The sequence below is a fragment of the Hyaena hyaena genome, unplaced genomic scaffold (assembly GCF_003009895.1).
Source record: "Hyaena hyaena isolate Hyena2069 unplaced genomic scaffold, ASM300989v1 scaffold_271, whole genome shotgun sequence".
Classification (NCBI taxonomy): Eukaryota; Metazoa; Chordata; class Mammalia; order Carnivora; family Hyaenidae; genus Hyaena; species Hyaena hyaena.
Genome location: NW_024080902.1, coordinates 667,124 through 692,021, shown reverse-complemented (window position 1 = coordinate 692,021; position 24,898 = coordinate 667,124). Strand labels below are relative to the sequence as shown.

The 24,898-nt window shown below is 39.0% G+C and overlaps 1 non-coding gene across 1 annotated transcript; it reads left to right on the top strand.

The window, feature by feature from the left end:
- The first annotated feature begins 4,555 nt into the window (after window positions 1–4,555).
- LOC120240936 lies at window positions 4,556–4,662 on the top strand. Its single transcript, XR_005530780.1, has one exon. It is a non-coding gene; the product is annotated as a U6 spliceosomal RNA (small nuclear RNA).
- Window positions 4,663–24,898: the final 20,236 nt, after the last annotated feature.

The window sequence follows — 24,898 nt, the reverse complement described above, 5'->3', positions numbered from 1 at the left end:
AAGAGTGAGTCTTTGGGGAGATGGATAGGAACAGTTTAACAAAAACAAACAAGAGATTTGAGAGCCACTCTGTTCCCATGCCATCTGACAAGTTTCTGCTCCTTCCATTATCTCACTCATCGCTGCTGATAGGCGACTGGCTGCCTCCCGAGAGGTTAGCCAGAGAGCTACTTCAAATGGTAAGTGCGAAGAATTAGGAGCCAGAAACCTTCATGTGCTCAAAAAATGAAGGTCTCATTCAATTTTCCCTTTAGCCACTCCTGATGCTTATCTGTAGACAGGCTTTTGGCTGACACTGGAATCAATTCATTTGTAAGAATGTTCTAAGAGCTCTGCTGTATGCTAATGTGAATAGACAGACAACATAGCATTTAAGAACTGAGGGCTGGGTTTACATAAATGGCCTCATACCCTGTAGTTAAAGATTTAGTTTACTGTCTATAGTTCCACAGGGAGCAAACTACCTGGATGTTGGTTCAGGAAACATTTGAGTTCTGACATTGGAGTCCTTGACAAACCGGTATGTTTCTGTTTGCCTCCTGAACTGGGACAAGTATAAACATTATCTGATAAACTTTTTGTTTCTTAGTTTAAATGTATCTGTTTAATGTGCTATTGTGTAGGCAGAAGGCATGGTGGTGTTATTTCTGGGGCCTCAAAGCATCTAATAAATAATAAAGGCAAAAACCAAAAGTGGAATTAGACCCACTTATTTCAGTGAGAGCACAGCACATCTGTCCAATTTATCATGCATAATGGTAATGTGCATTGTCCCATGATGGCTTTCCTAGCTAGCACATAACTCTTTGCCTAAATGGCCATCATATGCAGTTTTGTTTGACTTACCCTGGGACAGATCTTTATTTGGCTGGGTTTACGCATTATGATTCAGGTATCAGAAGACATTCTGAGTTTAAAGGATGAGAACCTATGATCTCATAAGTAGGTGTGGCTCACTTTTGCCCAAATATATTCAAATAAATCCATCAGGTATTTTGTGGTTGTATACAGTGTGAGAAACCTGGAAATAAAAATAAAACTAAATGATCCCAATCCTTTAAAAGTCTACACTCTCCTTTCGCATAATGGTTCAAAACACATGACTCAAAGAATGTAATACAGAATACGATCTTACTTGTTTGAATATGTTGCACTTAATTTTAAGTTGTGAAAAAAAGAAGCATGCTTCACGATATGGATAGAACTTTAATTGCTTTGAACAATTTGTAAAGTGTGGTCAAATGGAGGAGGAGAGAGTGGGCAGTCCAGCATGAGCTAGCAGCATGAGCAAAAGAATGGAGGTGTGGGAATACTCACAGCCAGTTCAGCAAGTTATAAAGGTACTTACTAGCTTCTCTGGAAAAAAAAAATTCTCCTGGAAAGCATATCATCTAGGATGAATTACAAGTGACAGACAAATCTTAATTAATGGAGGATCCTGTTTAACATAGAACTGTGTTTCTCACTCGTGTAAAAATTGAAGGTATGTGGTCTAAGGATAGTGGGAGCACTTTGATGTCAAGAGCCTTTCCATTGTGTTAGTCTGCTATATGAACTCCATGTCCAAAATCATCTTATAGCACATGTTGGCTTTCCCAGTTTTCCTGGCATTATTCTACCTAGAAAGAAGGAGGCAAAGGGAAGAGAAGGGCATATTCCTTCCTTTAAAGATGCTTCCTGGAAGCTGCATACACAAGTCCAGTGGAGTCTCCTGGATTCCATTGCCTACACCAAGATTCAGGGGAAGCTCAGACATGTAGTGTTCACTTCAGGCTAAACACACAGTTCATGTGTTTAGCTGCAAAAAAAAAAAAAAAAAAAAAAAAAGGGAGGGAGTTTATTACTAGAGAAGGTAAGAATGGCTAGAGAGAACTACTAGCCATTAGTACCACAGAAAGTGATGAGGAAAAAGGAAGAATACTTTGAGTCTAGGTCAGGGCTCTGCAAACTTTTTTCTGTGAAGGACTAAATAATATTTTAGGCTTTGTGAACCATATAGTCTCTCACGTAACTATCTCTGACATAGACAGTGGTATGAAAGTAGCCATAGACAATAAGCAAAGGATTATGGGTGTGTTCTACTAAGACCTGATTGACACAAAGCAGACTGAGAGTAAAATATGGCCATATACGTTAGTTTTCTGATACCCGATCTAAATTATAAATGTGATTTGATCAATAAGAATCTTTGAAAATTTCATATGAAGGGCAATGTGAGGAGTGAGCATGCCATGGTAGAAGGACCACTGAGCTACTATTTGGGAGATCTTGGTTCCAATCCTAGCCAATCACAAATTAGATTTGCAAATTTGAGAAAGTCATATTGCCTCACAGAGTAACAATTTCCTCATTTTGATAATGAGAGGATTGAGCAGAAACTCTCTCAAGTTATTTTTAATTCTAAAAGTCAGTGGAGATGGAATTAAGATGTCTAACTGGAAAAGTTTTGCAGGGATTCTCGTGTGAAATGGTGAAGCTAAGATAATAAACAGGAAAAATGTAAAAGGTATCTTAAAAGAAAAATAAACAGAAAACAAATGATGACTAATTAGATAAGGGCCTTAAGGATAGTCATAAAATGCCTGCCAGGTTTTGAGCAGGGAGACTGAAAGAATGTTGGTCCCACATCAGGGACAGAAACACAGAAGGAGATTCTAGCTCTGGTAAAAATCCCAAGGAGATTTTTCTTCCTCAACCCAGCTTTTTCCTTTTTTGTCAGGGGTCGGCAAACTTTTTCTGCAAAACACCAAAGAGCAAAATATTTTAGGCTTTATGTGCCATACAGTCCCTGTCACAATGACTCCATTCTGCCCCTGTAGTGTGACAGCAGCCATAGGCAATATGTAAGCGAATGGGCTTGGGTGTATTTTAACAACATTTTATTTACAGACACTGAAATTTAAACTTCATGTAATGTTTATGTATCACAAATTGTTTTTCATTTTTAACCATTAAAAATGTAAAAGCTATTTTTAGCTCTCAGGCTCTACAAAAACATGTGACAGACCAAGATTGGCCCCCATGAACTGTAATTTGCCTACTCCTGTTCTTTGCGCAAGCAATTCTCTAGCAGTAAGATTTCAGACCTCTCAACACTGTCACTCTGTCTGGAAGTCTGGAGAGAGAAACTGGGCATGTTTAGCTCTACCCCTTCTGTTCCCTTTGCTTTTAGGAGCTAGGGGTACACTCCATTCTGTTCCTTCAGAGAGGCTCTGCCAAATTGGGGATGTGATCCATTATGTATTAAGGAAAACTCTGGTCCACTACAAGGTACATCTGTTTATTTCTGGAGTTCAGTATTGCAAAATTCACAATCTATGGACATCAACTACTTCCTTCAATTGAGATATATTTGTGTAATATTTTTGACCTATAATGTATCAATCTTATTGGGTTCAGAATGTGAACAGTAAGAGGATAACTATTTATCAGCCTACCTCAAGGACCTTGAAAATTGACATCTGTTCCCAGGGACTAACAAATCATTGTTTCAGAAATTTGGTCACAGACATTAGTAACTGGAAAAGTGCCTAGAACATATTAGCACATAAATGAATGAATGTGTAAATAAATGCTAAAGTGTGGGAAGGTCTAATTTGACACTTGGTATAGGATTCTAAAGTGGCTTAGGGGACAGAGGTCGGTTGATCATAACCCAATCTGGGGCTATCCTCCTGCAGTTTTGAAACTGCTGATCAGCTGATGCATATGGCTGTCAATCCTTCTTAATCAAGCTATTAGGATTAATAGGAAAGACTGGGATGACTGAGAACTCAATTTAAACCATTAGAAGCTTCCTATTACAGAAATATTGAATTCACTTTAGAGACATAAAACTAATATGTGCTTTTTAACTTTTGAGGAGCTATTTGAGAAAAATAGTTAACTTCTTTTTAAGAAAAAGTGTGCCCTTGTACATCTAGGAGGCAGAGAAGGAAAATCCATGAAAAAAGATATTTATTTCGATTCCTAATTAATGCATATAAATACAACAGGCAAATTGACAGCAATTACTAAAGCTGCCATTCAGATATAAAACCCACGCTAAAGGATTTTACATTTTAGCTTTGTAAGCAATCTGGGTTTCTCTTTTCATGCACTTAAGGTTTTACCTGTCTTCTAGACAAGTTGGTCTAGAAAAGACCTTGAACCTGTATCCCACTCTGTGGCATCTGTGTGTGCATAGTTTTTTCCCTACTTGGTACACCCCACCATGGCTCTTCAAATGAGACCTTTCCTTCAGCATGCAGCTCGAGCTTCACATCCTTGAGGATGTCCTCCCCGACTGCCCCAACTCTGATTCATTTTCCCCTTCTCTAAACTTACAGCATAAAAAATCTATTCCATGTATGCATCAATACGGATGTTGTTAACATTCAAGACTTATACCCACTGGACATACACAAATCTTGACCGTAGAGGAATGTTTTCTGGATGTGCAGACTCATTTTGTTGCATAGTATTTATAAAATTATTTAAATGCATTGAGTAGCTATTGACACCGTGGGAACAATTTCTCTTTGTGCAATTGGGCTTAATTAAAACAGCCTATGGGGTGCTCGCTTCGGCAGCACATATACTAAAATTGGAACGATACAGAGAAGATTAGCATGGCCCCTGCGCAAGGATGATACGCAAATTCGTGAAGCGTTCCATATTTTCTACAAAACCTGAGAGATTGGGAGAAAAAAGACGCAGAATCCACTGAGAGAGCCTTCTAACGTGAGTGCGAACCGGAGAAGATAAAATCGGGCCAGGATCGGAGACTCCAGGGGGGGAGGCGATCCCCCTCTACCCTCTACGGGGAGTGAGAGGGGAAAAGGAGAGAGTCCGAAACAGAAAAACCTCCGCACGGGGGAGAAAAACCTCCATTGGAAAGACCGTACTTGCCAAATACCTGCACACCAGGTCCCCTCGCGCCAGCTGGTCCTGGAGGGGGCTGATCACACAAACTGCTTCTTTGTGCTGCTCCTGGAGGCTAGACTTCAGAGTGGTGGCGCGCCTGCCGCCATTGTAGCTCCCGGGGGGCTGGGGCCCCTGGAAGAGCCGCACAGACACCGGGCGTCCGCGCCCCTGGCTGGCTGGGACTCGAGAGGGAAGGCAAGGAACTAAAAACTGGGAAATTAGCCTGTGAGTTCGTGTTTCGGGTGACGAGCCATAGAGGGACCCGGTTTTCCCCACTCCAGCGGACTCCGGCTTAGAACACCCTGCGGGCAAGCCCCCGCCCATGCGCGCCAGCCCGACCCAGAGAAGGAAGCAGCGATTCTGACTCCGCTCCCAGAGCTCGGCAGGGGGCCTGGAATTGCCCGAGGGGGTTGCCTGGGAAGCCGTGTCTAAGGCAACTTCAGCGGGTCGCACAGACGGGGATTTGGAGATTGGAACTGCCCTGCGTTGAAGAGTGCAACCAACTTCGGCTGCGCCCCTGGTACGGGGAGTTTACACCCCCAAAAGAGTGAGGAGCAGCGCTTGCTTCGAGAAGGGACTGGAGCACCGTCACTCTCCTCCCCACAACCGCCGAGGCAGAGCTCCCGCCTGAGGCATTGGATCACGCCACGCCCATCCCTGCCTGAGAGGTGCTCTCCTCCCTTTTTTTTTTTTTTTTCCCTTTTTTTTTATTTCCTTTTTTTCTTTCTTTTTTTTTCTTTTTTTTTTCTTTTTTACTCTTTCTTTTTTTCGTCTTTTTCTCTTTTCTCTCTTTTTTCCCCAGAACACTGACCTGATTAACTCTGGTCGCCAGCTTGCTTAAACGTTCACGAGTCCATTGTGTAAATGTAAATTCTACACCTACTGACATTTTCAGCTATTTCTCTCAGGAGTAATTAGACTATATAGTTTCTCTGGATAATTCCAGCACCCTTCTCTCACCTATCCAACCATATTCTACCCTTTACCTCTTTGAAAAAAGCTTCTTATCCCTTCTGCCTGTTCATTCTATTTCCAATTGTGTCTCATCCCGCCCTGCTTTCTCTCTGTTTCTCTATGCTCCTCAACCAGCACTGCATACACACGGCTATTTAACTGTAGCTGGGAAATCTGGTTATATCCTTTAAACCGTTCTTTGTCCATCGGTTTTCTTCTTTTTTCCTTTTCCTTTCCCCTTTTTGACCCTTTTATGTATTTTATATTCCCTATTATTCGCCCTCCCTCCTCCATCTTTTCTCTTAACTTTTTCGTTTTCCCTCCCGCTTTGCATGTTAGTTGAATTAGCCTGTGCGTTTGTGTGCTCCTGCTCCCTGTGTGTTTGTCTGTCTGTTTTCTTTTCCAGGGCTACCTCAAGAAACAAGCTAGAGTGCACAAGGTGGAGAGTCCCAAATATCACTACGAATAGGAAAATAAAATAACCAAGGTCCCAACAAGAGAGACCAGGGGATACCATTCAAAAAACACTCTCTGAAAGGGTAGGCCCTGGAAAGTCAAAGAGCCTTCTTGGATATAGCAGTGCTCATAGAAACAGAGAGAATAATAGGTCTTTAAAACCAACAAGAGCCGGAAAGCTAACTAAAATGACGAAACGAAAGACCTCTCCTCCAAAGAAACTCCAAGAAGAAATGACAGCTAATGAACTGCTCAAAACAGATATCAGCAGCATCACTGAACAAGATTTTAGAATAATAATGGTAAAATTAATAGCTGGGCTTGAAAAAAACATAGGGGACATCAAAGAAACTATGGCTACAGACAGAATGGAAAATAAAAATAGGCATGAAGAATTAAAAAATGCGATAAATGAGATCCATAATAAATTAGAGGCCTCCAATGCACGGATTGAAGAGGCAGAAAGGAGAATAAGTGATTTAGAAGACACCATTATAGAAAAACAAGAAGCTGACAAAAAAAGAGACAAACTGATCCAGGAACAGGAAAGAAGAATTCGAGAGCTCAGCGATACGGTCAAACGCAACAATATCCGTATCATAGGAATCCCAGAAGAGGAAGAGAGAGGGAAAGGTGCTGAAGGAGTCCTGGAACAAATTATAGCAGAGAACTTCCCCGACCTGGGGAAGGAAGTAAATGTGGAAGTACAAGAGGCTCAGAGGACTCCCCTCAGACGTAACCTGAATCGATCTTCTGCACGACATATCATAGTGAAAATGGCCAAATACAAGGACAAAGAGAGAATTTTGAAAGCAGCTAGGGAGAAAAGGGCCCTAACATACAAAGGGAAACCTATCAGAGTGGTGACAGACCTATCTACTGAAACTTGGCAGGCTAGAAAGGAATGGCAGGAAATCTTCAATGTGATGAACAGTAAAAATATGCAGCCAAGAATCCTCTATCCAGCAAGCCTGTCATTCAAAATAGAAGGAGAGATAAAAACCTTTCCAAATAAACAGAAATTGAAAGAATTTGTCACCACGAAGCCAGCCCTACAAGAAATCCTGAGGGGGATGCTCTGAAGGAAAGGTTGCAAGGAACAAAGATACCAGAGACACCACCACAAACATGAACCCTACAAAAGATACAAAGACTCTAAACCCACATATTTCAATAATAACACTGAATGTAAATGGGCTGAATGCTCCAATCAAAAGACATAGGGTAGCAGAATGGATTAAAAAACAAAATCCATCAATATGCTGTCTACAAGAAACTCATTTTAGACGGGAAGATACCTTCAGATTAAAAGTAAGGGGATGGAGAAATATATATCATGCTACAGGAAATCAAAAGAAAGCCGGAGTAGCGATACTTATATCAGACAAACTGGACTTTAAATTAAAGACAATCACAAGAGATGAAGAAGGGCACTACATAATAATTACAGGGTCCATCCATCAGGAAGAACTAACAATCATAAATGTCTACGCACCGAATATGGGAGCACCTAAATATCTAAAACAATTAATCACAAACAGAAACAAGCTTATAGATAAGAATGTGCTAATAGCAGGGGACTTTAATACTCCGCTTACAGCAATGGATAGGTCAACCAGACAGAAAATCACTAAAGAAATAATGGACTTGAAAGACACATTGGACCAGATGGATCTGACGGATATATTTAGAACTTTACATCCTGAGGCCAGGGAATTTACTTTCTTCTCAAGTGCGCATGGCACATTCTCCAAGATAGATCACATACTGGGACATAAAGCAGCCCTCAATAAATATAAAAGAATAGAGATCATACCATGCACACTGTCAGATCACAATGCTTTGAAACTTGAAATCAATTACAGGAAGAAGTCTGGAAAACCGCCAAAAACATGGAGGTTAAAGAACACCCTTCTAAAGAATGAATGGGCCAATCAGGCAATTAGAGAGGAAATTAAAAAATATATGGAAACAAATGAAAATGAAAACACAACAATTCAAAATCTATGGGATGCGGCCAAGGCAGTCCTAAGAGGAAAGTACATTGCTCTCCAGGCCTATTTCAAGAGATTAGAAAAAGCACAAGTCCAAAATCTAACAGCTCACCTAAAGGAGCTAGAGGCAGAGCAACAAGAACGCCCTAAACCCAGTAGAAGAAGAGAAATAGTAAAAATTAGAGCAGAAATAAACAACATAGAGACCAAAGAAACAATTGAACAGATCAATGAAACCAAGAGTTGGTTTTTTGAAAAAGTAAACAAAATTGACAAACCTCTAGCCAGGCTTATCAAAAAGAAAAGAGAGAGCACCCAAATAGACAAAATTATGAATGAAAATGGACTTATTACAACCAACCCCTCAGAAATACAAGCAATTATCAGGGAATACTATGAAAAATTATATGCCAACAAATTGGACAACTTAGAAGAAATGGACAAATTCCTAAACACACACTCACTACCAAAATTCACACGGGAAGAAATAGAAAACCTGAACAGACCCATAACGAGTGAAGAAATCGAATCAGTGATCAAAAATCTCCCAACAAATAAGAGCCCTGGACCTGATGGTTTCCCTGGGGAATTCTACCAGACATTTAAAACAGAATTAATCCCAATTCTTCTCAAGCTATTCCAAAAAATAGAAGTCGAAGGAAAACTCCCGGACTCATTTTATGAAGCCAGCATCACTCTGATTCCCAAGCCAGACAGAGATCCAGCAAAAAAAGAGAACTATAGGCCAATATCCTTGATGAATACGGATGCAAAAATTCTCAACAAGATCCTTGCAAATCGAATCCAGCAGCATATCAAAAGAATCATCCACCAAGATCAAGTGGGATTCATTCCTGGGTTACAGGGCTGGTTCAACATTCGCAAATCAATCAATGTGATACATCATATCAATAAAAGAAAAGATAAAAACCATATGATCCTGTCAATAGATGCAGAAAAAGCATTTGACAAAATACAGCATCCCTTCTTAATAAAGACTCTCGAGAAAGTTGGGATAGAAGGAACCTACTTAAACATCATCAAAGCCATCTATGAGAAGCCTTCAGCTAACATCATCCTCAACGGGGAAAAACTGAGAGCTTTCCCCCTGAGATCAGGAACACGACAGGGATGTCCACTCTCACCACTGTTGTTTAACATAGTGCTGGAAGTCCTAGCATCAGCCATCAGACAACAAAAGGAAATCAAAGGCATCAGAATTGGCAAAGAGGAAGTCAAACTTTCACTCTTCGCAGATGACATGATACTCTACATAGAAAACCCGACAGACTCCACCAGAAGCCTACTAGAACTGATCCAAGAATTCAGCCAAGTTGCAGGGTACAAAATCAACGTACAGAAATCGGTTGCATTTTTATACACCAATAATGAAGCAACAGAAAGAGAAATCAAGAAACTGATCCCATTCACAATTGCACAAAAAACCATAAAATACCTCGGAATAAACCTAACCAAGGATACAAGAGATCTGTATGATGAAAACTATAGAAAACTTATGAAGGAAATTGAAGAAGACACAAAGAAATGGAAAAACATTCCATGCTCATGGATAGGAAGAATAAATATAGTTAAGATGTCATTACTACCTAAAGCACTCTACACATTCAATGCAATTCCAATCAAAATTGCACCAGCATACTTCTCAAAACTAGAACAAACTATCCAAAAATTTGTATGGAACCACAAAAGACCCCGAATAGCCAAAGTAATACTGAAAAATAAAACCAAAACGGGAGGTATCACCATCCCAGACTTCAGCCTCTACTACAAAGCTGTCATCCTCAAGACAGTATGGTATTGGCACAAAAACAGACACATAGACCAATGGAACAGAATTGAGAACTCAGAAGTGGACCCAAAAGTATACAGCCAACTGATCTTTGACAAAGCAGGAAAGAATATCCAATGGAAAAAAGACAGCCTTTTTAACAGATGGTGTTGGGAGAACTGGACAGCAACATGCAGAAGAATGAAACTAGATCATTTTCTCACACCATGCACAAAAATCAACTCAAAATGGATAAAGGACCTGAACGTGAGACAGGAAACTATCAACACCCTAGAGGAGAAAGCAGGAAACAACCTCCTTGACCTCCACCGCAGCAACTTCTTACTTGACACATCCCCAAAAGCAAGGGAATCAAGAGCAAAAATAAACTGTTGGGACCTCATCAAGATTAAAAGCTTCTGCACAGCCAAGGAAACAACCCAGAAAATTAATAGGCAACCAACGGAATGGGAAAAGATAGTTGCAAATGACATATCAGATAAAGGGTTAATATCCAGAATCTATAAGGAACTCACCAAACTACACGCCCGAAAAACAAACAACCCAGTGAAGAAATGGGCAGAAGACATGAACAGACACTTCTCCAAAGAGGACATCCAGATGGCCAACAGACACATGAAACGATGCTCAGCATCCCTCCTCATCAGGGAAATACAAATCAAAACCACACTGAGATACCACCTCACGCCAGTCAGAGTGGCTAAAATGAGCAAATCAGAGAACTCTAGATGCTGGCGAGGATGTGGAGAAACGGGCACCCTCCTACACTGTTGGTGGGAATGTAAACTGGTACAGCCCCTCTGGAAAACAGTGTGGAGGTTCCTCAGGAAACTAACAATAGAACTCCCTTATGACCCAGCAATAGCACTGCTAGGAATTTACCCAAGGGATACAGAAATGCTGAGGCATAGGAGCACATGTACCCCAATGTTCATAGCAGCACTCTCCACAATAGCTAAAACATGGAAAGAGCCTAAGTGTCCATCAACAGATGAATGGATCAAGAAGATGTGGTTTATCTATACCATGGAATACTACATGGCAATGAGAAACAATGAAATCTGGCCATGTGTAGCAACATGGATGGACCTTGAGGGTGTTATGCTGAGCGAAATAAGTCAGGCAGAGAAGGACAAATACCATATGTTTGCACGTATAGGAGGATTAGGAGGAACTTGACGGAGGACCAAGGGGGAGAAGAAGGGCGGAAATGGTGGGGGAAAGGGAGAGAGGCAAACCATGAGAGACTCTTGAATGCTGACAAAAACTGAGGACTGATGGATGTGGGGGGGAGGGAGGGATGGGCATGAAGGAGGGCACTTTGGGGATGAGCACTGAGTGTTATGTAGAAACTAATTTGACAATAAACTATTTGTAAAAAAAAAAATAAATAAAAAAAAAAAATAAAACAGCCTATGGGGTATGTTCATTCTCCAGAGTGTTGCTGTGACTCTATTCCTTTCTTCTTGTTTAAGAAAGCCTAGCTGAATACCAGTGATAAGTGAAAGTGAGGATTGGTGTTATGAGACATTTCATTTATCTATTGCTGAGGAACAAAGCAGCCAAAATTTAGTGGCTTCAATGTTTTAATTTTGCTCACATATCTGCAATTTGGGCATGGCCTAGTGGAATGAGCTCAGTTGGTGTCAGCAGAGGGCAATTCAAAGGGGGTCTGAAGGGTCTGCTTCCAAGATGGCTTACTCACATGGCTGGAAAACTGGTGCTGGCTGCTGGCTGCCAGCTCAGCCAGAGCATGGAGACAAAGGTGTTAGCTTCTTTCCATGTGAGCCTCTCCCTGGGTTGCCTGGGCTTTCACACAGGTGATAAGTGGTTTCTGAAAGCAAGCATCCCAAGAAAACAAGGCAAAAGTACATGGCACTTTTATGACCTTGCCTCAGAAGTCACTTATTATCCATCTTCCCTACTCTATTGGTTGAGGCACTCTCAAAAACTTACCCATATTTAAGAGTAAGGAACATAAATGCCATTTCTTGTTAGTGTGTGGCAACATTCTAGAACAGGATGTGAGATAGGAGGTATAGTTACAGGCATCTTTGGAAAATACAATATGTCACAATGGAGATAGCTTTAAATGACATTAACTGATTGCAACACACTAGTATTTTAACATTTTTATAGAGGATCTGCTGACTTATAATTCAGTGTTCCAGATTTAATTTTAAATTTATCTGAAATTATTTTCTCATTATCTTATGTGTGCATACCTTAGACCCCAAGCTAGATTAAAGGGCAAGGACTAGGTCATGTCTCATAATTTTTAACTTTGGTAATTAAGAAATACTCATTGAGAGATGAGCTCAGAAGGGTTTGTGCCATAAATTCTGTCTAAATAAAGAGAGGAGACTGATGTTTTAAACAAAACTCGAATTAAACATCCAATGAGTACTGTCAGTCATCTTGGGAGGTTCCATGTTTTTCCAAGCTAAATGCTCTCACTGACAGCATTTTAAAAATTCTCATTACAACTTATTTCTTGGGCTCTGGCAGATGACTGAAGGTGTGTGAGGTGTGAGGCCTGGAAGCTGGGACAGCAGTGCAAGTAGAAGATCACTGAAAATCAATCATAGCTTTGCCAACAGCCTGGCCCAGATGTACCATGGTTGGCTGTCCAAGTCTCTCTCTCTCTCTCTCTCTCTCTCTCACACACACACACACACACACACACACACACACACTTATACATGGTAGAAATACATCTCTCTATATATAAAAAGATAAATCTTTCTAGATCAATCTAAATAGATAGGTGGATCATGAATCTGGTCCCTTCTCAGCTGTTATCCTGGATGAAACCTCTGCTGTCTCTCACCAGGGTACACCATTCTCTGTCTCTGTTCTGTTCCCCCCTTTGCACCTTTACTAGAGGTTTATACCATAGTAACAAGAATGGGCTTTTAAAAATGTACACCAGAATTCTAATTTATGTTACAACATGGATGAACCTTGAAAACATGGTGCTAAGTGAAAGAAGCAAAACCCAAAGGACCTATCTTGTAAGATTTCTGGTCCCTGCTCACCCTCTGGCCTTGTCATTCACCATCTTCTTTCGCTTGGTGGGGTTGTAGCCTACATTGTCTCCCTGCTGCTCTTGGAGTCTGTTCACAGTGTTCCTCAGAGATATTTGCCCTGCTATGCCCTAATTTGGGATACTTTTTTCCCCCCAGAATTTTCCATCACTCACTCCCTTATTTCCTTAGATATTAGCTCAACTATTACCTTTGCTAAGACAAATTTCTTCCTCATTCTATTTAAGTACACTTAACACTCCACCCGCCCCCCCCAACTTTACAGTTGTTTTTCTCTGCCCTGTTTTACTTTTCTTCATAAAAATAACCACTAACTGGCATCAGATTATAAATGCTTTTTTATTGTCTGTCTCTCCAGAGTACAAACTCTCTGGGGTCAGGGGCCTTGTATGTCTTGCTTGGTGCTATATCTCCAGTGCCCAGAACAGTGCTTAAATGGATGAATGAATAAAATAAAAATATGTTTTTATTTATGTAGTACAGTTAATTCTTGAACAACATGGGTTTGAACTGTGTGGGTCTACTTCTATGTGGATTTCTTTCAATAAATACAGTGCAGTACTGTAAATGTATTTTCTTTTTCTTATGATTTTCTTAATAACATTTTTTCTTTTCTCTAGCTTTATTGTAAAAATAGACTATGTAATACATATAATATACAAAATATGTGTTTATTGACTGTTGTCGGTAAGACAGTATGCTATTATTATTTAAGATTTTGTAGAATCAAAACTTATATGCAGATTTTCATCTATGTAAGGATGTTGATGCTCCTAACCATCACATCATTTACAGGCCACCTGTACTTAAATAATTTCAATAGGACTGTAACATATATCCTCACAATAATCCAAGAATATGTGCTCAAAATAATCCTGGGGGGTTGTCATGGATATATTATGTACCTTAACTAGAATCACCAATGAAATAACTAATGTATATGGGGCACCTGGGTGGCTCAGTCGGTTAAGTGTCCAGCTTCGGCTCAGGCCATGACTTCATGGTTCGTGGGTTCGAGCCTCGCATCAGGCTCTGTGCTGACAGCTCAGAGCCTGGAGCCTGTTTCAGATTCTGTGTCTCCCTCTCTCTCTGACCCTTTGCTGCTCAGGTTCTCTCTCTCTCTCTCAGAAATAAATAAAACATTAAAAATTTTTAAAAAAATAATTAATGTATATTATGTTTTTATAAAAATGTTTATTTTTGAGAGAGAGAGAGATTGTGAGTGGGGGAGGAGCAGAGAGAGAGAGAGGGGGATACACAGAATCCTAAGTAGGCTTCAGGCTATGAGCTGTCAGCACAGAGCCCTGATGCAAGGCTAGAGCTCACGAGCTGTGTGATCATGACCTGAGCCAAAGTTGGAAGCATACTGACTGAGCCACCCAGGCGGCCCTATTATTTTCTAATATATGGTTGTAATTATTATCAAAGCTCTATCTTTACTATGTGTTTACAATGTTCCAATGACTGAGGTGAGATCTTTATATGTATTATTTTATTCACTCCTAGTAATAAACATATAAACTACATAAAATATTCTCATTTTATAAATGAGAATACTAAGATTTAAAGCAATGACCTGCCCAGTGTTACTTAGCTAGTGGCACTGATTTGAACTCAAATGGCTCCTAACTATAATAGCCATAAAATAGATGCTGAAAATCAGGGGTTCTCAAATATGACTATGAATCAGAATCATTTGGGAACTTAAAAAATGGTCTTATATCTCAAACCTAGACCTATGTTAATATTTTGAATTAGTAACTAAAGAATTCTCTGACCTTATTTTTTTTCTTATGTCCTTGCCTGTTGAGTGAACTTTGCTACAAGTGAGGGCCCACAGATACCAGAACAAAAAAAGTAATTTAAAGCCCTAAATGGATTTTTTGAATTCAAGGCAGACACAATTATCAGAATAACAGAACTCTTTAATGTGATTTGGATTTCCAAAACCAAACCAAACTAATCCAACACTCTTGATTGGAAATACTGGGATCCACATCTGTGAAAGGAAGGTTATCAGATTAGACTATAAGAGGTAGACTGAAAAATGAATAAGAAAGGAGCTGTTTACTCCCATGGGGAGAAAAGGTAAAAGCCCCCCAGGGTTGGTTACAAAAAGACTCTAACCCGCATACCCTTTCTAACCTCACTCCTTTCATGGAGTTGTCTCCTATCCTAAATCAAAGCACAGAATTAGGGAAGCAGTAATGACACAGCAACAGTGGAGATGAATCCCAGAGTGACTATGCCCCCTGAGCCAGTTGATGAAGCTGCCTAGCTGGGCAGAGGGAAGCAGTTATCAAAGCCAGGTGGCTTTTTCTCTTCCTAAGCATCACTTAAAAATATTTTTAAGAAATGCTATGCTTTATTCTGATTTTATCTTGGAACTCTAAATTCCAAGTTGACCTGTGTGTGTGTGTGTGTGTGTGTTTAATACCTTGGAATAATTGTTTACTTCTTATGAAAATTACTTTATAGACATGAAAGAAATTAGGCTTTGGTTTGTAAAACTTCTCAATCTGAGCATGTTTTAATTCACAATTAATAATTGCATGTGGGGGGTTGACTTCTAAGATAGTAGTATTCATGCCTTTGTGTAATCCACTCTTTTTTTTTTTTAATTTAATTTTAGCTTTATTGTTCTTTTTTTTTTTTTTTACAAATAGTTTATTGTCAGTTTCCACATAACACCCAGTGCTCATCCCCACAAGTGTCCTCCTCCATGCCCATCCCCCCTCCCCCCCACATCCATCAGTCCTCAGTTTTTGTCAGCATTCAAGAGTCTCTCATGGTTTGCCTCTCTCCCTTTCCCCCACCATTTCCGCCCTTCTTCTCCCCCTTGTTCCTCCGTCAAGTTCCTCCTAATCCTCCTATACGTGCAAACATATGATATTTGTCCTTCTCTGCCTGACTTATTTCGCTCAGCATAACACCCTCAAGGTCCATCCATGTTGCTACACATGGCCAGATTTCATTGTTTCTCATTGCCATGTAGTATTCCATGGTATAGATAAACCACATCTTCTTGATCCATTCATCTGTTGATGGACACTTAGGCTCTTTCCATGTTTTAGCTATTGTGGAGAGTGCTGCTATGAACATTGGGGTACATGTGCTCCTATGCCTCAGCATTTCTGTATCCCTTGGGTAAATTCCTAGCAGTGCTATTGCTGGGTCATAAGGGAGTTCTATTGTTAGTTTCCTGAGGAACCTCCACACTGTTTTCCAGAGGGGCTGTACCAGTTTACATTCCCACCAACAGTGTAGGAGGGTGCCCGTTTCTCCACATCCTCGCCAGCATCTAGAGTTCTCTGATTTGCTCATTTTAGCCACTCTGACTGGCGTGAGGTGGTATCTCAGTGTGGTTTTGATTTGTATTTCCCTGATGAGGAGGGATGCTGAGCATCGTTTCATGTGTCTGTTGGCCATCTGGATGTCCTCTTTGGAGAAGTGTCTGTTCATGTCTTCTGCCCATTTCTTCACTGGGTTGTTTGTTTTTCGGGCGTGTAGTTTGGTGAGTTCCTTATAGATTCTGGATATTAACCCTTTATCTGATATGTCATTTGCAACTATCTTTTCCCATTCCGTTGGTTGCCTATTAATTTTCTGGGTTGTTTCCTTGGCTGTGCAGAAGCTTTTAATCTTGATGAGGTCCCAACAGTTTATTTTTGCTCTTGATTCCCTTGCTTTTGGGGATGTGTCAAGTAAGAAGTTGCTGCGGTGGAGGTCAAGGAGGTTGTTTCCTGCTTTCTCCTCTAGGGTGTTGATAGTTTCCTGTCTCACGTTCAGGTCCTTTATCCATTTTGAGTTGATTTTTGTGCATGGTGTGAGAAAATGATCTAGTTTCATTCTTCTGCATGTTGCTGTCCAGTTCTCCCAACACCATCTGTTAAAAAGGCTGTCTTTTTTCCATTGGATATTCTTTCCTGCTTTGTCAAAGATCAGTTGGCTGTATACTTTTGGGTCCACTTCTGAGTTCTCAATTCTGTTCCATTGGTCTATGTGTCTGTTTTTGTGCCAATACCATACTGTCTTGAGGATGACAGCTTTGTAGTAGAGGCTGAAGTCTGGGATGGTGATACCTCCCGTTTTGGTTTTATTTTTCAGTATTACTTTGGCTATTCGGGGTCTTTTGTGGTTCCATACAAATTTTTGGATAGTTTGTTCTAGTTTTGAGAAGTATGCTGGTGCAATTTTGATTGGAATTGCATTGAATGTGTAGAGTGCTTTAGGTAGTAATGACATCTTAACTATATTTATTCTTCCTATCCATGAGCATGGAATGTTTTTCCATTTCTTTGTGTCTTCTTCAATTTCCTTCATAAGTTTTCTATAGTTTTCATCATACAGATCTCTTGTATCCTTGGTTAGGTTTATTCCGAGGTATTTTATGGTTTTTTGTGCAATTGTGAATGGGATCAGTTTCTTGATTTCTCTTTCTGTTGCTTCATTATTGGTGTATAAAAATGCAACCGATTTCTGTACGTTGATTTTGTACCCTGCAACTTGGCTGAATTCTTGGATCAGTTCTAGTAGGCTTCTGGTGGAGTCTGTCGGGTTTTCTATGTAGAGTATCATGTCATCTGCGAAGAGTGAAAGTTTGACTTCCTCTTTGCCAATTCTGATGCCTTTGATTTCCTTTTGTTGTCTGATGGCTGATGCTAGGACTTCCAGCACTATGTTAAACAACAGTGGTGAGAGTGGACATCCCTGTCGTGTTCCTGATCTCAGGGGGAAAGCTCTCAGTTTTTCCCCGTTGAGGATGATGTTAGCTGAAGGCTTCTCATAGATGGCTTTGATGATGTTTAAGTAGGGTCCTTCTATCCCGACTTTCTCTAGAGTCTTTATTAAGAAGGGATGCTGTATTTTGTCAAATGCTTTTTCTGCATCTATTGACAGGATCTTATGGTTTTTATCTTTTCTTTTATTGATGTGATGTATCACATTGATTGATTTGCGAATGTTGAACCAGCCCTGTAACCCAGGAATGAATCCCACTTTGTAATCCACTCTTCTTAAGTGTGGGCTGGACCTAGTAGCTTGCTTCTAAGAGAGTGCATCAGAAGTGATGGGAGGTCACCCCCATGATTAAGTTACCAAAGACTCTGACTCTCACATTGGTAGGGTGCTCTCCCTGGCTAGAAGATTCTCTCTTGGATTCTTGGCTTTCTCACTTTGATGAAGTAAGCTACCATGTGGAAGAGGCTCATGTGGCCTCTGGCCAACAGCTAGCAAGGAAGGCCCACAGTCTAGCAACTCACAGGAATTAATTCCTACAATCAACCACAAAAATAAGCTTGGAAATGGATTCTTGCCCTAAGCAAGCCAGCACCCTGATTTTGCAGCCTGTGAGAAACCCTGAAGCAGGAGACATAGCTATACTACATCTGTTTTCCTGATACACAGAAACTGTGAGATAATAACATTCTGTTGTTTTAAGTCACTATATTTTGGGGTGATTCGTTATACAACAATAGATGATAAGTATACTGTGGTAACTAAAGCAAATCTTAAACCTAACATCTTTAAGAAAGGGAAATGAAACCCTACTTTGAAATATAAATAGCCACCCTAAATCAGGTGATTGATAAACATCTAGATATTTATTTTCCTTTGCATGACCTTCAATCTTTTCTTGAAAAATGGTTTATCAATAAAAACCTAATCTTGGATTGAAAAAACAAACTACAGTAAGTTTAGGAGTGCTGGTCTCCAGTATGAATTATTTCAGTGGTTTTTTTTTTAAATTTCTTTCTGAGAGAGAGACAATATGAGCAGAGGAGGGTCAGAGAGAGAGGGAGACACAGACCAAAACAGACTCCAGGCTCTGAGCTAGCTGTCAGCACAGAGCCCAACACGGGGCTCGAACCCACGAACCGCGAGATCATGACCTGAGCCAAAGTCAGCCGCTCAACGGACTGAGCCACCTAGGAGCTCCTGAATTATTTCAAACTTTGGACACTGAGTCACATGCTCAAGGTTTCTGAAGAACCAAGTTTTGGGAAATGTTTCCAAAAGCATTTTCTTTTTGTTCTACACTGAATAATACACATTGATATTTCACCTCAATGGTAATTCTGTCAGTACCCCTAATCTATATTATAACAAATGCCAATTAAAGAGAAAGCAATAAATGTAAGACCAACAGTGTTGCTTAGTTTTGGGCCTTGGTCAGTTCAGTTAGTGTTGCCTTACATAGGCACCTATGCATGTGTATGACTGTGGATTCGCTATAACAACAAAGATCTATATATTTTGCAAAGATTTCATTGTTACTCTCTTTGGGAATTCTCCTGCCCATCCCATGTTGGAGGAAAAGCAATAAAATGGATTCCCTCACCTCATTAGAGAATTAGAGTCCAGTGATATTAAAATAATGATTGTCTAAAATGTCATTTACTCATTATTTCTTGCATATTTTCAGTCTCACAAATGAAATTCGGGCTTGCTAATTAGGTTTTACTTCGTTTCCTTTGGTGTGATCAAAGATCACTTCTAATGTGACAAGTTGCATATGGAAGAGTGAAAAGTCCTGAAAAAGCAAGAATAAATTAGTTTTCCACCAATTGTAGGTAGTAGCTTTCAGTGGTCTTTGCCTCATACAGATATTTAGTAAATACAGGCCCTTCATGGTTGGAAGCATTCATCCTGGGCTATTTGGATCAGATTCATATTGTTTAACGGTCTTACTCTATGAACTAGATGTTTCCTGGGAGATAACTGTTATGAGTGAGTTATTAAGATAACCTCACAGGAAAAATAAAAAAGAATGATTGCTCTTCAATGATGACACTTTGTTTAATGGGGCAATATTTTTCCTTACAGAATCTATTGCTTTCTGGCTAAGGGTAATGAGAACGCAGGCAGAGCTGTAGCCTGACATCAGTTATTTTCAAGGGTGTGAGGGGTAGGAAATCCCCCTCCCCCAACATTAAATGTAACTGACAGTGGGCATAAAGCTACTATATTGAAATAGTTTACTTTTTTATTTTGTTTTTGTTTTCACAGAAATGATATTCATAGTAAAATATAAATCAACACAGGCTGGGCTAAGTTTCCAGAACCTGGTACAAAAAATATGTATGAAGAGGATTATTATGACTTTGTGTTACATATGATTAAGTGAACATGTTTTCTTCAGCTCTCACAATAAACATTAATATTCATCTTTATAATTATATCACATATTGGATTTATTAATAATGGCTCATTTGGGGAAATTAGAGAATATAAAACATGTAAAATATGAAGAGAGACTTGATCCATACTCCTACTGTGTAGAGATCTGTATTATTTTCTGGCATAACCAGAAGTGTCAGAAGTGTGTGTGTGTGTGTGTGTGTGTGTGTCCAGCTTTGCATATACTAATCTTGAGCAAATTACTAATCTCTCTGTTTTTTGGCCTCTTCATCTCGAAAATGATGATACTAATAGCATTTTCATAGGATTGGTGTAAAGATTAAATAAATTTATACACATATAAAGTTTGTTCTTATGAACCTACAGCTTGATTCAAATTAAGATTATCTTATACAAATAATTTTTAACTTTATTTTTATTTTTTATTTTTTAAAAAAATTTTAATGTTTAATTTTTGAGAGAGAGAGAGACACAGAGTATGAGCAGGGGAGGGACAGAGAGAGAGAGAGAGAGAGAGAGAGAGAGAGAAACACAGAATCAGATTCAGGCTCCAGGCTCTGAGCTGTCAGCACAGAGCCTGATGTGTGGCTAGAACCCACTAACTGTGAGATCATGACCTGAGCCGAATTTGGAGGCTTAACCAACTGAGCCACTCAGACGCCCTTACAAATCATTTTTTAAACTTTAGTGACATCTTAGGAAAATTATTTCTGGTTTATAAAATAGTCTTTTATGATATGATTTTAAATGGTTAGATGGTATTTTGTCATAGGAATGCATTATAATTTAACAAATTCCTTCTTGTTAGATATGCTATTTTTGTTGTTATAAATATAACACCATAATCAACATCTTTTTATCTCCACCTTTACCATAGATCTAGTTCTTTCTTTAAAATAAAGGTATAGAGGGAAACTTCTTAAATCAAATGACATTTATAATTTAAAGACTTTTTGTAAATATTGCTCACTTTCTCACCAACTAACACCTCAAAAGGGAAGTCTGTGAGAGTTCCCTTTTCCCCAAACCCAAACAGTATTTAAAAAATCCTCTTTAGTCTCCTTACTCCTTAAAAAACCAAATCAACACCAACACCTGTAACTATTTTACATGAGTAAAAACAATATTCAATTCCCATTTTTTATTACTAGTGAAGCTGATTTTTATGTGTTTATTGATCCTTTCTATTATTCTTTCTTTTTTTGGTCTAGATGACCTTTGAAATCTTTACTTGTCATTAGATGTAAATTAAGAGAGACTGATAAGTAAAGGAAAAGAAAGTAATTTCTTTCTATAATTTTGATCAAGGATACGTAGCCAATGCCCCAGCAATTGCTACTCTTTTAAAACATAGGTAAATTAAGCTTCAGAAATTATCAGCTTAACTAAAAGCTGACAAGGGTGATTAAATCAGCTGGTTTCCGAACTGATCTGTTTTAAAAACCAAAATGTAAGTGAGGTTTTACTTGACTTGCTTCCACACGAGGGCTCTCAATGCTGCTAAACTTTGTTTTTAGAGTAAACTTTTCTTTTTAGAGACACTAAAGTAACATGAATATTTTAATAGTGAATTCCATCTTGATGATTAATACTTTGAGTTTTAGGAATGTTCCACTCTTCCATGTGAAATAAAATGTAAAGCAAAATGTTACAGATGATGTGATTAACTACAGAGAAAATCTAAGAGCATCTACAAACTATTAGAACTGAGAGATGAGATCAAGTTTGCTGAATGCAAAAATCATTACACAAAAATTAACTAGGAAAAATACCAATTAGAATATGTGATTTTTAAAGCTTATTCACTATAGCAAAAAACATATATGGTATTTTAAAAAGATAAACTGAGGTGGGGACACCTAGGTGGCTCAGTTGGTTAAGCGGCCAACTCTTGGTTTTGGCTCAGATCATGATCTCACAATTTGTGAGATGAAGCCCAGCATAGGGCTCTGCCACCACAGTGTGGAGACTGCTTGGGATTCTCTCTGTCCCTGTTTCTCTGCTCCTCCTCCACTTGCTTTCTCGCTTTCTCTCAAAATATATACATTAACATTTTTTTAAAAGATAAACTGAGGTACATTCACTTTTTCAAAAGTTTATTTGAGCATACTTGGGTTGGAATTGGGCAGTGCCCAACCAGAAGTGGTTAGGAGAGTTCCACCAACAGGAGTGAGGGGAGAGTTTATATTTTATAGAGAAGATACGGAAGCCAACCGAGGAAATTATTTGATTGACTGTGGCTTAAGCAGTGCTTTTATTTGGATAGGACTTATTTGGCTATTTGTGGTTGATTGTTCTTAAGTTTCATTCTCTCTCGCTTAGGTTTTGGTTATTATGTAGGCTACCAAAGCATTAGATCCACCTCAGCTAGTGGCCTCCTTGTTTAATTACTTTCACAGTATCTAACAATAAATATAACAAAAGTATTTAGGTCTGTTATGGAGAAAATTTTAAATCTTTACTGAAGACAGTTTTAAATAAATGGAGAAAAGTACCATGTTGTGTGTGGAAAGATTCAACATTGTAACTGTTTCTATTTTGCCCAAATCATTTAATAAGTTCAATCCTATTCTAATAAATCTTAGAGGTACTTTCTTGGAACTTGATAAAGTTATTCTAAATTTGGATGGGAGAGTGAAAGGCAAGGAATAACCAAGACGATTTTAAGGGAGATTTAGAAGAAGAGATAGAAGAATGTTTATTCATCCTACCAGATTCAAAACCTATAAAGTCATAATTAAAACAGTAAATATTGGTACTAGATTAGATAAACAAACTGAATAGAATTAAAAAATCTAGGATTAGACCCATTTTTGTAATAACTTGTTAAAGGATGAGTTTGCACAATAAATTAGTGGAGAAAGGATAACTATTCAAAATATGATGCTGAGACAAAACTCACTGTGGAAAAAAATCAATAATACTCTCAACTTGTATTTTATTTACACAAAAATCTCAGGTATATTAAGCTTAAATATAAAAAGGCAAAATTCTAAAACTCCATGAGAAAAATGGGAACAGATCTTTATGATATCAGGATAATGAAGGGTTTCTTAAATAAGAAACAAAATGCACAAACCATGAATGAAAATACTGATCAATTCTTCTGTGTTAAAAGATACCATTGAGGGGTGCCTGGGTGGCTCAGTCGGTTAAGCATCCACTTCCACTCAGGTCATGATCTTGCAGTTATTGAATTCTAGCCCTGCATCAGGCTTTCTGCTGACAGCTCAGAGCATGGAGCCCACTTTGGATTCTGTGTCTCCCTCTCTCTCTTTGTCCCTCCCCCACTCATGGTCTATATCACTCTCTCTCAAAAATAAAGAAACATTAAAAATATTTTTTAAAAAGATACCATTGAATGTGAAGATAAATTGCACATTTGGAAAAGATATTTGCAAACCATAGATCTGACAAAGGATTGATATCCAAAACATATAAATAATATCTACCCTTCCCAAGGAAAGAAGCACATCTCTCTCTCTTTGTCTCTTTCTCAATCTCTTTCTCTTTGTGTGTGTGTGTGTGTGTGTGTGTGTGTGTCTAGCTACCTCCCTACCTACCCATGATTCAGAGCAGAAAGCTGAATAGCTAATAAACATATGAAAATATGTTCAACTTCACCAGTTAGTACCAATTAGGATCCATTCAGGAAACATTAATCATAACAGTTTTGAAGAGAGAAATTTTAACATAAAAAATAAACTAGTAAAGAATGGTTAAAGAAACTAAAAAGAACTCTAAAGGTACAGAAGTTGCTAAGGCAGAAAGCAGTGATTATCTCTAAGCTGAGGGAGAATAAATGAGAAAGGAATTAACAATTTAAAATACTCTGCCTTCCTTCTCTCCTTAAGCTGTCAATGGGAAGAAACATACCAGAAGACATGGACTTGGAACTGATCCATTCGAGCAACAGCCAGGTGGCCGAGAAGCTTGCCAGAGGACATGGGTAAGCTGCAGTCATACCATGCAGGCCACTGAGGTGAGTGTATGCTACCAGGTCTCTTGCATATTAATTTGCCAGCTGCTGTGCGGAACAGGAAAAGCCCACTGTACTGGGGAAGGGATGCCCTTCCTCTCAGTATGGCTTTGCACTCCACCCAGTGACCTCTACTGACAGAACCTCCCATAAAAGGACAAATTTTATAGGGTACAGCTTCAGGATCACAGAGCAGGACAAAAAATGATGGATTTGGAGATGAGAGTCAGTAAATTATTACCGGCACTCTGGTAATCAGGAAAATGTATGGAAAATAACAAGATACTACTGAAAAAACAAACAGGTATGATAATACCAAATATAGTCAAAGATGTGGGGAAATGAGAATTATCATACATTGCTGGTGAGAAAGTTATCAACAAAACTATTTTGAATAACAAAGCTGTTATTGAGCAAAGCTGAAGATGTGCATACCTTATAGCAAGCAATACTACTTTTAGGTACATACAGTGGAGGAGATCTTGCACTGTACATATGTACAAGGAGATGTGTATGAGATCTATTTCAGATATATTTTTAATGACCCCAAATTGGGCACAACATAAATGTCTATCAGTAGGGGTATGATACGATAAATTGTGGGGATTTTAGC